The sequence below is a fragment of the Parasteatoda tepidariorum genome, chromosome 2 (genome assembly GCF_043381705.1).
Source record: "Parasteatoda tepidariorum isolate YZ-2023 chromosome 2, CAS_Ptep_4.0, whole genome shotgun sequence".
NCBI classification, from domain to species: domain Eukaryota; kingdom Metazoa; phylum Arthropoda; class Arachnida; order Araneae; family Theridiidae; genus Parasteatoda; species Parasteatoda tepidariorum.
The window spans coordinates 69,619,155-69,632,996 of record NC_092205.1 but is presented as its reverse complement, the minus strand read 5'-3'; the positions used below and the strand labels follow the sequence as shown (position 1 = coordinate 69,632,996).

The 13,842-nt window shown below is 28.0% G+C and overlaps 1 protein-coding gene across 2 annotated transcripts in view; it reads left to right on the top strand.

Annotated features, from left to right (window-relative positions):
* Positions 1–13,842, top strand: part of LOC107454120 (cubilin-like) — a 315,269-nt gene that overhangs the window by 84,145 nt on the left and 217,282 nt on the right. Inside the window, exon 2 of one of the 2 annotated variants that reach the window (XM_071177704.1) lies at positions 12,787–12,966. The exons of the other annotated variant lie outside the window; for it this stretch is intronic. The gene's annotated coding sequence lies outside the window, so the exon portion shown is untranslated. The remainder of the gene's footprint in view (positions 1–12,786; positions 12,967–13,842) is intronic. 2 annotated transcript variants of the gene reach the window in all.

Sequence of the window (13,842 nt, the reverse complement as noted above, 5' to 3'; positions counted from 1 at the left end):
GTCTTAACGTGATTGAAGTTTCTTTTTTTTTCCAAATATTTCTAGTGTAGTTTCTATTTTCTGTTCGTTTTAACTTTGCACTATACTGTGAAACATTGTGTCTATTTTACCTTATGTTTCATTTAAGTTCATTTTAATTTTTATTTAAAGTGTTCCGTCAAAAAATTGGCTTTTTTTTTTGAAAAATAAATTTAAACGTATATTTATCGAAATCGAGATCTATACTAGCAAATTTTCGAATTTGAATTTAAACTTCCAAATCTTTTCTTATAAAAAAAAAGATTTGTTCATTTTAACTACAGTTTATTTTGTCTCATCCGTGACTTAGAAAGTAAATTCAATGAATTAGAAATACTACAAGAAAATGTAGAACTAACTCATTTGAGCTGTTTGAAAAGAACTGTTTATTCAACTGCAGAAAGGATATTCGTGATCGGAATATTCTTCGTAATAAAATTCTAGAATCATTTCTGTTAGTACACTGCTCGTTTTGTCTTTGCGTTTTACAGAAGACTACTGTCGATTTTCTATGTAGATTGATTAAAATAACTTAAGTTTCAAAGTAAAAACAAAATTATGCAGAAAACAAGAAACTATTTGTGACGTTATTGGTACATATACAGCAATAATGAGACTGATAATAATTGTAGTGCACTAACGCAGGATTTTGTTCGATTTTGAGACAAAGAAATCACACTGAGTTGCCATTTTTGTTCCATAATTTTCATATTAAGCAAGTTTTTTTATATCATAATGACATGCTGGATTCAGATATGCAGATTTGTTCTTTAATTCAAAATCATTTAAGTGAATTCCAAATTCTTTTAATAAACAGTTTATATTATGCTTTATAAAAAAACGCTAAAATTAGACAGATAAAGATAGCTTGAAAGTAATAACTGTGATTCGTTTTATATGGACTTCTTAAAAATAACAAGTAGAACTTAATAAAATTTAATTAGAAAAGGAAAAAATATATATCAACAAATAAACAAAGCACATAATAAACAAAGTAATAAATTCTGATATTACGCCGAACCGAATATGTAACGAACCTGTTACATCCATTTCCGATTTAATTTGTATTCATTTTACTCATTCTGCAACCATGTTTCTTTCTGATTTTAACTAAATTTGTTAAGAATACATTTTAAACAGTTCAACCAGAATAGATTATAAACAGTAAACAAATAACTCCAGCTTAAAAAAATTATCAAATATTTGTTTGCTTGCCTTGTTGTGTTTACATTGCAAGAATCCACTTCTTTGCTAAACACGAATGTTAAATGTTTGATTTTCTAATCTGTCTACTAGTTCATATTTTACCACCAAAAACAAAAATTTCTTTTTCACCTGCGAATATTCACAAAAGTATAAAAAATAGCTTATGTGAAAGGGTTGACAATAGATTTTTTTTTCTATGGAATTTATTATGGTAAATACTCTTTTGCTTAACTAAAACAGAATTGCATGTTTTTTTAGAAACATTTTTTGACTAGTAATTTAAAAAAAAAGTTTCTTTGATAAATTGGCGGACATTTTATAAGACTTTAAAAATAAAATATTTTATTTTTTAATACATTTACAAGAGGAGCCCTGAGTCTGATANATAATGTTGAGTTTTATGCAAGCATAAAAATAGTCTATCTAAACATAATATATTTTGCTTACTATTCTTAAAATTTTTTTCGCAAACGAAAATTTAAAAAAATTGATAGTTGAAGCCTGAAATCATTCTTGAGCAGTAAGTTTCGATAGAAAGTTTTAGTTAGGGTGGGCGTTAATGAATGTAACCCTAGCGCCAAAGTAACCTCTGACCAAAGTAAAGAGGACTACTTTAGAATAGTGATTGCTATTCTTAAAATCTAGTTCAAATCTGAAAATCCAGTTTTACATTTTTAGTAGTTTGCAGCATTCGGTGAATTGGTGTTGCCAAACTGGAAAGGACTAATAAGAACACCAACGAGATCTTAAAAGAAATTACCAACGAGAAATTATATAAAAACAATACTTTTTTCGTAACTCAACATACGTGGGATTAAAAAGAATAAAGAAACACTTCTATACTAATTTCATGAAATCAAATTTGGTTTTAGCAGCGAAACTTTTACATGGCAAAACTGTAAACACAATTTCAAAGATCATGTTTGAAGCATTTGGAAGTAAGATCCTTTTCACTCATGTGAAATTCTAAAATAACCAAAATGAGTGATGACCAAATTTGCATCGAGAAAAAAAAAGATTTTTTTTTATTTACTAACTCACATCATCAAAAATTTAAAATTATATGTATATTTATCACCTAAATGAAAGATCCATAATTATCATCGGCTTAAAATTTGTTCATTATAATAAAATGTTGAACCTATCTCGTTGCAAAACATATTATTTCCAATGTATGTAGCTCCAAAATTACAAAGGATTAACAATCAGCTGGCGTATAGGCACATCTATTTTGTTTTTAGTCTTTGATACACAGGCTTGATTTATTTTGATACGCAGTGAAACTTCGTCGTTTTGATGCCATTATTTTTCTGAAATAGCTCTTACATATATTTTGTTTATTGTTTTCACAAAAATTTTTAAGAATATTTACGTTAAAATCATTTCAATATACAATTTGTGCACTGAAAGAGTATGTGAAGCCCTGAATATGATTCGCAAAAGATCCTGCTAAGATTCGCAAAACATTCATTTTGTCCTTAATTGGTACGAATAAAAAATCGACGTTTTTACTTAATTGTTATTAATAGTTCTCTTTATTAAACAGTTTTAAAAATTCTGAAAATTATAATAATCTTAACAGTAAAATTTAAATAATGCAAAAATAGTATTTATATGATAAAATAATAAAAATTCATTGAAATCACCAATTTCAAAATGTCATAAGTAATTAAAAATTATTTGGAAAGGAACAAATGTTGCTTATTCATAGTCTAACTGTAGAAAAAGGTGAATCATTTTTTCACTTAAAATTTTTTATAGATTAGTAAAATAAATGTGATGCATTATATTTGTTTATAATCACAAAATATTTTAGAATGTTTAAAATTATACACAATTAGCGTTACTATTAATTCATTCAAAAACAAGTAAGGGAATAACAACTTTTAATTTGGATGTCCAAGCATTTAAGAATATAAAGAAGTCAGAGAGTCAATTTGTGTTAACCATCACTGGATTGTCATTTTCAGATAAACAAAGATCATATAGCGAGTTTTGTTAAAAAATCTTTCATTGAAGAAATTTGTTAGCAGAAATCAGCATTTTTTTTATTTCAAATTATCACGACTTAATATTTTTTATGCACGTATGATTATTATTACTGTAACTAAGTAAGTTCAGAGTTTAAAATAACTTTATTTTGAAGTAAGTCACGAGGTTAAGAGTTAATTAAAACGTCGACAGAAAGCACCACAATTCACAATACGAATTTAGTAAAATTAAAAATAAATGAGATATTGGAAACGTAGACGTTATATAAAATATGCGTTTTATGTGAAGTATAAAAAAATTGTAGAAAATTTTCTATCTTACAGCCATAATACACTGAAAAAGAAACGTAGGATTAAAACTATCAAAATATGATAAAGTTTACCATATTTATGGTTCAATAGGAACACCAAAAAGTTCGGTATTTTTTATCGAAGCGAAATGATTTTGGTAAAATTAATGATAAAACTTGGCTCAATTATATGAGATAAAATTTGGTAAATATGGGTAATTTTACCATTAACCCTTAAAATCTGGCATAAAAACCATGTATTCAGTCAAATTTACTTTTTAACTTTATGCTTTTTAACCAAATTTATGGTTATAAGAACTATAATTTTAAAAACCAGAATTTCCTGTAAACCGTTACAATATAAAAAGAAAAGTTTCCAAATGAGTGGTTTAAATACAGTATAAATTGGTTTTATTAAACAGAATCATGTTTTTCTTTTTTACCAGAATTGGCTTTCTTTATTCCTTTTAGTGTTAAAACATCTTTCGTAGCTGTAATAATTTTATAATTTCGTAACTCTCTCTATCTATAATAAAGTTACTAGGATACCGTTCTGTATCTTGTATTCTGTATCTTGTTAAAGAGAAATATATAGAAATATTCATAATTGTACCTTTCTTTTGATCCAACATGGTTTCGAAAACACAACCAAACGAACCGTAAAATGTTCTAACCAATCTATATAATAATTTTAAAGGCATTTCACACGATACTAATTAGTTTCAGCAAGAACAAAAAGACCGAATTAAACTCAATTCGCAATTTTGTCAGATATTTCCCCTTGGAATTAACCTTTAAAAAAATACAAGATGGACGCTATCTATTTCCTCTTTAAAAGCTACCGTTGTCAAAGTAACTGATATAAAAAGATCATTGATTCAATTCAATACTCACAAAATAAATAAAGCATTTGAAAAGAGCTTTCTACTATCTGTCGGTTTTAAAAATCTCTTTTGATTAATGCATTCATTAACTAGGCTTAATGACTCATCGCTATTTGCATATTTTTAATTGAGCGTTGAAGCATATGCTGATGGGAAGATGGATAGAATTATATGGAATGAAAAGAACGCGTTTCAGATCGATTGAATACTTTTATTTAATTTTTGTTTTCGTTTCAACAAGGAATAGAAGAAAAGTAGACAAGGCAATTGCTTTATTGCCGCCATTTTGTTTCTCGTATTCTGCATTGTTAGGTTTTGATTAATAATACGATTTTCGCCTGAGGTTTCGCACCCATTTGTTGGTATCATAAAAAAATATTACTGCACATTAAAAAATGCAATCTGAGAAAATTTTTTACCCTCATACTGTAATTTGAAATTGGATTTTAAACTCACAATGGTGTTGAAAACATTTCGGTGAAAAAAGAAATTCGACGATAAGAACATTTTGGTGAAAAACTTGAACTTGATAAAACCGTCGAAGGAGATTTTGGCAAATAACCATGAACTTGTGAAGACCAGGGTTTTGTGTGCATGCCAATAAACAGCAAATTTCATATTTTCAAGCGGTTAATGAGAATTTTTTTTAAAAACAAATAATTGCATCAGAGCAACAAAATTGAATTTTATTCTTGAACTACAATCGGTTATCATCTTACGGAGAAGGATAGTATAAGGTTATCATTATTATGTACATCAATGTGTATTTCCTTTTCTACGTTTTTAAAAATAAATAAACAAATTAGCACAACAAAAAAATAAAATATAGTGACTTTTAAAAAATCGATGATTATCTTATGAAGAAGGGTATAATAAGATAATCATTATACTCTTAAAGGAATTTTTTTTAAACTTATTTTTATTACTTATTTTTTATTACTTATTTTTTATAAACTTATTTTTTTTAATAATAAATAAACGAATCAGCACTTTACATTATAACTAGAGATTTAAGATGTTTTTATTTTATTTATCCTTGTTATTAACTACTTTTCACGATTTTCTTACGGGGAAGGCTATAATAAGTTTATCATTACGCAGTTAAATAAAAAACACATTAAAATAAATAAACGAATCAACACATTGCATTATAATTTGAGTTATACAATTTTTATTCATTTTTGATATTAACTAGACCCATTTATCATCTCATGGATAATGATATAATAAGATTTCCATTATGCTGTTAAAGGAAAAAAATGTTAAATAAATAAATAAGTCAGTACATTACATTACATTTAGAGTTTTAAGAATTTTATTTCTTCTGGATATTAATTGCATTGACAACAACTAAACATTAATAACTGAAATAAATCAGAAAAAAGTTCAAAAATAGTAATTTTGTGTTGTATCATATAGCGATTGAAAGAAATCACTAGCTAAACTATATTTGATCCTAATTTTTTCTATTTTTTTAAAAAATAAAATGAGGCATATTAAAATAACTTTAACTATTTCATGATAAATGCTAATCACACACTGAAGAAGACGCTTGTTTAAAGGAAAGTAACATTTCAAAGCAAAGAATTCGTTTCTTTTAGAGGCAAATTGTAATTCGCATCGAAAAACTTGAGGTAAAAACATAAAGTTTGCACCAGCTGTAATTTTATAACTAGTTCAAAGTATATGAAATTTTTACGTTACATTTTTGACTTTGAATTAAAGTTTAAATTCTTTCAGTAGCATTACAGATCTAGATTACTTTAGCTAGGCATTTAATTTTTTCCGGCTATTTTTTCTGTGAGTAGATTAGTACTTATCACGACTAAAATATCTATTACCACAATTAATTTTTACTGGCAGTTTGTATACATTAAATTATTTAAAAATTATGACCCTAGCCAAATTTCAATAATTTCAGTTTGGCTTTAATAATTTCATTAAAGTAACCCCATATGAGTAGCTACCTTGATCAATGGAATGTTCTACATTGTGATTTTAGTGAAAAAAAACTCCACCATCTTGAAAAAATCCAAATGTAACGTTGATCTAAATTTTAAAGAGCTTTCTTATTTTAATGGCCATTAAAATTTTATATAAATGCATCACCATTTACCAAACAAAGGAATACATCTGAGACAAACAATTATCTGGAAAGCTTATCAGTGATATTCCCTACATTGTTAGCTTAAATTTCTTAAAATTTCAAGAAACTGGATAGTACAGTATTTTTCTTAAAATATTGTCGTCAAATCACTCATAATTTAAAGCACAATTTATTATACAGTGTTTTGATAACTTATTTCAGATATTGGATCATAATATCTAAATATCACGATATCTAAAAGGCATAGATAAAACTTTTTTAGACATATTTAGATATTTATTTTTACTAATGATTAAAAGTATCATTAAAATGTTATAATATCGTTAAAAGTTTATGCATATCTTAAAATTCAAATGTGCCATTTCGAAGAAAAAAAAAATTCTAACAAGTGAGTAAGAATCGTTTGTGTTGGATAATCGAATCCGACATCGAAGTAATTTTACATACTTTATAATCTTCGAAAACGGTTGTACAGTTTTGAATTCTATCTTTTATGTATTTTGATGCTTACTTTTCGAATATTTGAAAATCTACAACAGTTAAGGAATTATTTGATACGGGGAGATTTAAATTTTCCCCATGTACGAAACTAACAATGACAAATGACGTCATGGAATTGGTGTGTCGTCTCGACTGACATTCATTGCTTGCTGATTAGGCGAGTAATTAGGATTTGCAGGGTGAGTCGAATACAAGACAAGTGCATTGTAAATGATTTATGACTTCTTGTTTAACAGCTTTAAGGTTGCAACTTTATTTGTATAGCTGTAACTTAATTTTAGACTCCAGTTAACTTTGGAACTTTAATTTGTAAAGATTGATCGAATCTAGCATAACTTCTAACACAGTTCTAAGTTTACGACTATTAATGCTCAACTCGGTAACCTTGTAATTTTGAACCCTATCCAGAAGACAAAGGAACTCCTGGTGGAAGTATGGGTGCCTTCTTGAAGTACTCTGTTTGATGGAAGTGACCCGCATTTTCATTACTTAGAAAGGAAAACTACAAAAACTTCCCATGGTTAGCTCGATGGAAAGGGGATTCTAACACATTATCCGTTTACCACTGAGAATATTTTTTACAGTATATTCAAATATCAGGAGGAGATTTCGTACCTAGGTAAGATCAAGACATATAGGTGAGAATTATACTGGTGAAAAATAGCCCCTAGATGGGTTTCAGAAATAAATTAGAACCACGCGTTTAAGCTCGGCTGAAATTATATGGTTGTTGTTCTAATACCAGAAATACTGGGATAGCCTGGTCGGTAGGGCACTGGGCCCATGTCCGAGAGTTCGTGGATTCGAACCCCGCAAGCCGAAGACTCCCCGTGTCGTAAAGTGACTGATGCACGATAAATCTGACGAGTCGCAAAAGTCCACCATGTTCCCATAACAAATCAAAACCTCTGGGGGTACTGAATTGGAGATCGATCGTTCTCTGATTCAGTTCAAAATTACGATACGATCTGTGGATGAATGAATAAATGAACGAATGGGTCCGTCCTATAAACGGGTGCGATGTATGGTGTGGCAGAAGTCGAATTCTTGGCCACAAATGGCGCCACTGAAAAACAAGAAACGCACCCTCTGCCTTAAATTTGTTCGGTTTCACCAAGCAGGCTTGCCCGTGTGGCAAGTGGCATTAGAAACAGCAACAACAACAGCAGAAATGCAAACCAAGAAATGATAGATTCACGTATCCAATAGTACTTACTATAATATAAGTGGTAGATCAGTATGTCGATGTCCAATGCAAGTTAGTACCATGCGTTCTCAATGATGTCCTCAAACATATATGTGGCGAACACAGTTCCATATACAGACTTACCATTCACCTGTAAAGATGACCTGCCGCCATTTATGAGAACAGGGTAGTCATTGATCACACCACTAAAGGTGATTCTCTCTGTGAGACAATAGCCAGAGCCTTGGTTGCCACGCTAGCAGTTCAAATTGCTGCAAATATTATCGAACTATTTTAGAACAAACCTGTTGCCTCAAAAACAACTACCTTTCTGTTCCAATGGATTGACATGTGGTTGCTCCAACCTCGTGGGTCTTTGGATGATAGATGTCTGCGTTCTTAGCTGGATGTTATTATTGGTGGGCCCCTGAAATCAAGGACGGAGAGACGCATGGTCGTTTTGAACCTATCGATACCATAGTCTTTGATCAAAGCAAGCATTAACAAAGCAGTAAGATAAGCTGCAATCCCTATAAACAATTATCTTTCCTTAAATCTTTTCCTCTCACTCAAAGTATTGCGACAAGTTTTTTAGCAAGAAATAAATCTCTTGTCGAATCTCTGTTATTATAAGGATTATAGGTGTTGCAACTGCCTCTTGCTTTAAATTAATGTGCTGAAAAATCTAATCAATTGCTTATCACACCATGTCTATCATGTAAGTTTCACGAGTGTGAGTTTTATCTTCCTGTTGTAGCAAATTTAATGTGCTGTAGAGTATTCACGTGAGGTAAAAATAAAAATGTTTCCAAACAGTTTATTTTTGTTTTTAGATCCGGAAAAGCAAAAAAAGAGAGATTAAAATCACCAAAACTAAGTTTCTCAAATATATTTTTTGAGAGATTTTATAACCATCGTTGAACAGTCGCTTCAATATTGAGTTTACGGCTACCAATGTTCAACTCCTTAGCCTTGTAATTTCGAGCCCAATCCAGAAGACAAGGAAACTTCTAAATCAAGTATTGGAAGAAATTAGCCTTCGTGGAGGACATTTGATTGCTCCCAGTGACCAATCAAATGTTGGCAGTAGCGAGTACATTAAATTCTCACTAGGACAGAGTCTAGTGAGATTTTGAAGTATTCGCTTGTATTTGAAACCAATTTTCAGTTTCAAGTTTTATTTTCAAAAAATTTAGCTTTATATGCTTTCAACGTTGTTCTTTTTCGCCTTAGCTTCGTAGCTTTATTTTTAAAAATGTTTGTGTTATTTCTCACTTATATTTATGACCCATAATGAACATATTTATGTTTAATTTCAATTTCGACAAAGATTCCAAAAATACAATCTAAAGGCAGCCATTAAGGTTTTAAATGTATTTACTCACATCTAATCGTATTTACTCACATCAACAAACTAGTCAACAATACTTTATTATTTTATTTGTGGAATAAAAGATAAGCATGTACTGTTAAACATCCATAGATGTTGTAGCTATCGAAGGGAGAAGCTATCTTTTAACTAGATATTCATTGGCATTTGATAAAGGCGATAATTAAGATACATGTATTTAGCTGGAGTAGACTCATGAATGATTTATGAGTCAAACAACATCTTCTTATCATCGAGGTTATATTATTATTTTCAGTCACTCTTAGCGTGAAGGAATGGATTCCAAAATTGATGGAAATTCCTCTCAATACTGATGATTGATCGCGTTTTGTTTTAAAATAAAGAACTATTGAAAATGAAGGGTTCAAGATTGTATAGAGAGGAGAGAAAATATTATTGTGAAATTAATTTGGATGCATAGCACTAATTTCTTGGTTAAAACTATAATCAGCAAGTACAGTTAAATATATTTAACCTTTTGCTTAAGATGCTTGGTATTGTAGCGTATCAAGCTATATTAAAGAACTGCTCAGTTTTTTTTATAAAAAACGTTTATTCACAAACAACACAAACAGTAACAAATATGAATTACCCGTAAAGGGATAGTGAAAAGATCATAAAACAACAAGAAAAACCCGTAACGGGATATAAGGAACTCAAATTCCAAACAAAACCTAATCTAAAGAAAATCAACAACTCTGTCGTTCTAAAAATTGACTTCTAATTTTATCGTCTGCTTTTATTTTTCTCGTTTATCTNTTGGATAGTGAAAAGATCATAGAACAACAAGAAAAACCCGTAACGGGATATAAGGAATTCAAATTCCAAACAAAAACTAATCTAAAGAAAACCAACAACTCTGTCGTTCTAAAAATTGACTTCTAATTTTATCGTCTGCTTTTATTTTTTTCATTTATCTCTTTATGTTTATTTTATTTTATTTATGCTTTTGCCAGCCCGTTATTTTTAAATATTTTTATTTTTTTTATGCTTTTGCAAACCAATTATCTTTTTTATATTTTTAGACTTTATAATATGATAAAGGTCTTCTGGTCCACTTATTGCAAAAGACGTTATCAAAGGGTTAATAATACAAAAATTCAAAAGGAAAAATTTTTTCAATACTGATCATCAATATTGATTTCAATATTTTTTTTTATATTAATTCAAATCAATAAAATAAAATACCTGAAATGTGATGTCTTCATTATAAATCAGATTACATACGTCAGTGTTAAATACGATAAATAAAGTGAAATTTGATAAAGATGGTAATTCATTAATATTTTTCTGTTTTCTGTTATTAGCATTATTTTGCTTTCTGTTATTAACATTTGTTTTCTCTAGATTCAATCATTAATTTGTAAGATACCATTTACAAGGCAAAAAAAGAAGAAGAATGTTTTGGGTTATCAAATTATGTTGCTCACAAGTAAATTACTATTTTCTCAATCCTAATACCTTTAGACCCTAATGCTCGTATTTTGCGAACATGGCTTACAAAAAGACAAAGAGTGTTAATTTGATTATTTCATTTCTATCATTATTTTTTGAAAATAAAGATGTTTGTCTCCACCTTGAACTTTTTTTTAATATAAAAAACTTTAGATTGATTTTGGTAGCTAAAGAGTGGTAGCTAAGAATAAAAAAATATCCACTTTGTTTAAGTATAAATGTCCTACCAATTTTGTTGAAGGTATTTTTTTCGTCATCACAAAACTCATATTGCTAATTCTGATATTTCTTTATACTGATCACAAATACGCCGTAATTAATTTTTTTCAAGACACAGCCAGAAAAAAAAACATTTACCGCTTTTTAGGCACCGTTATATGTATAATTAAATAAATTAATGGGTAAGAGATTTAGTTTGCCCCTTAGATTAAAAACTTATTTAATTCTTAAAAATATCCTATTAACCAGAAAAAACCATTATATTTGTAATTAAGTGTTATAGCTAGCACCGTTTATTAAAAAAATGTAGTTGATAAAACAAATTACCTAGTATAATTTTCAATACGCTTACAATGCCAGAAAATATCGTTGCATTTGCATTTAAGTGTTTTAGCTAGCTTTGACTAAAAATATAGTTGATAAAACAAATTTCCTATTATAATTTAAACAAAATTCTAAATGTAATACAATTTCAGAACATTAATATTTGTTATTGTTAAGTGTTTTAGCTGGAATGATACATTAAAAAATATAGTTGATAAAACAAATTACCTATTATAATGTTCAAAAACTCTTAATTTTAATATTTCAGTGCCAGAGAATACCATTGTATTTGTAATTTTAATTGTTTTTTGCTATCACCGTGCATTAAAAAACAAAGTTGATAAATAAAAGTATTCAAAAATTTGATACACATATATATTCATAGCAAAAGAATTCTCTTTTTAGAAACATTTAAAAACACAGTCGTGTCGACTCTTTTACTCTTTTAATTTTTGTTCAATTTGCTAAAACAAATAGAAAAATTTGTATAACGTTTGTTGTCATTTTTTGCAAAGTAGTATTAGAATCTTTCTTTTAAACAATGAAATTTTCAGTGAAAACGACTTTACTTATGTATTTGCTATACAAAAATGAAATAAATTGAATGAAAATTGTAAGCATAGGATAAAACTATTTTAAGTGTTAAGGATTTATAATGTATGATTTTTTTTAAATATTTAAAACACTAATTTTGAGAAATAAAAAAAGATATTTTTTAGAAATATTACAATGCTGTTCCCATTCACAATTGTTCCATTTGCATACGAAAATGTTAATAACGATTATTTTTTAATTAATATTCGTTCCAAAAAATCAATTATGATTTAATAAGTATTTAATAAATTAATTATAAATTTCTTACTATGCTTCAAAATATTTAAACATAAGTTGTTGGACTGAAATAGGTTTACTTGAGAAGGGTGCTGAATGCATTTTGTCACACTACTTTTAGGAATTTAAGAATATTTAAAAAAAAAAGAATTCCGGAAATAAAATAAAATTGATGGTATTATGACAAAATATTAATTCAATATTAAAATTTGGCTGTATGTTGGAAATTGAGATTCAATTGATTTTATTTAATTGCTTTAATTAAATTTTTTTAATTCTTTATTTGCATTAGTTAGCTTTAATCAAATGTAGTATTTTTAAAATATTTATTAATGTCAATGTTTCAAATAACACTAATAATTAATTTATTTATTTTTATTTCAGGTAAGATGATGTTTTTGAATAAAAATAACTAACAGAGAAGTTTTAAATAGCTTGGAAATGAAGAGTACAATGATGTTTTTAAAGTTTCTAAAAATTTGTGTAGGTATGATACACATTATTTTTTTTTCTACATAAAAAGTTGTGAGACGAATTGAGAGGAATCGTTGTTTTATATTTCTGGTGAGTAATAATGTGAGATTTAAAAGTATGTTTCATTATTGATTGTATACATTTTAAAGGGAACACCAAATAATGAATCTGTCAATTTATGAGACAGTTCATATCTGAGTTCCTTGTCATGGATCCTTTGAACACTCCAAATTGTGTCATTTGTTTGAAATGTGAAAAATCATTCAAATACTGACTTTTCGATAAGACCAGTTCAGAGTTTAGGTTTTGTAATTAATTGGATACACTTTAAACTGAATGCTATAAAGAAAAATAATTAATTGTTCAGCAAGCTCATAGCTTAGTTCCGTGACATGGATTCAATTAAATTCGCTCCAAATTACCTAATTTTCTAAAATGTAAACAATTGTTCAAGTGCTGACTTATCAAACAATCCAATTCATAATATTCTTAATTCTTCATTTAACAATAATTTATTTATAAATATTTCAATTGATACTGTAAGAAAACTAACGCAGAACAGATAAATGTCTTAAATTCAGTTCATCATTTTCAGACATTTAGGAACAATTTTACTGAATCAACTCTCTACTTGAGTTGAAATAAACGAATTTTCAATTTTCTGATGCATGGTTTAAATGAGTTTTTATTTTAATGAAAAATATTAAATTGAAAATACAAATTATAGTTAAATATACAAGTAATATTAATACAAATAATAGTTTGTTATGAAAACATTTTATATGGCATTAGATCGTCTCTTTACATAATAATAAAGAAACTTTCTTTAAACTTTTGCCTGATGTTTAAGACAATTTGATTTTTTCAAATTAAGTACGGCAACGGTTCAAACCGTTATAATAATTTGGAGGGAGATGCTCTGGTATCGTTCTACAGAACTCGCTAAACATCGAGAAAAAAGTTTTG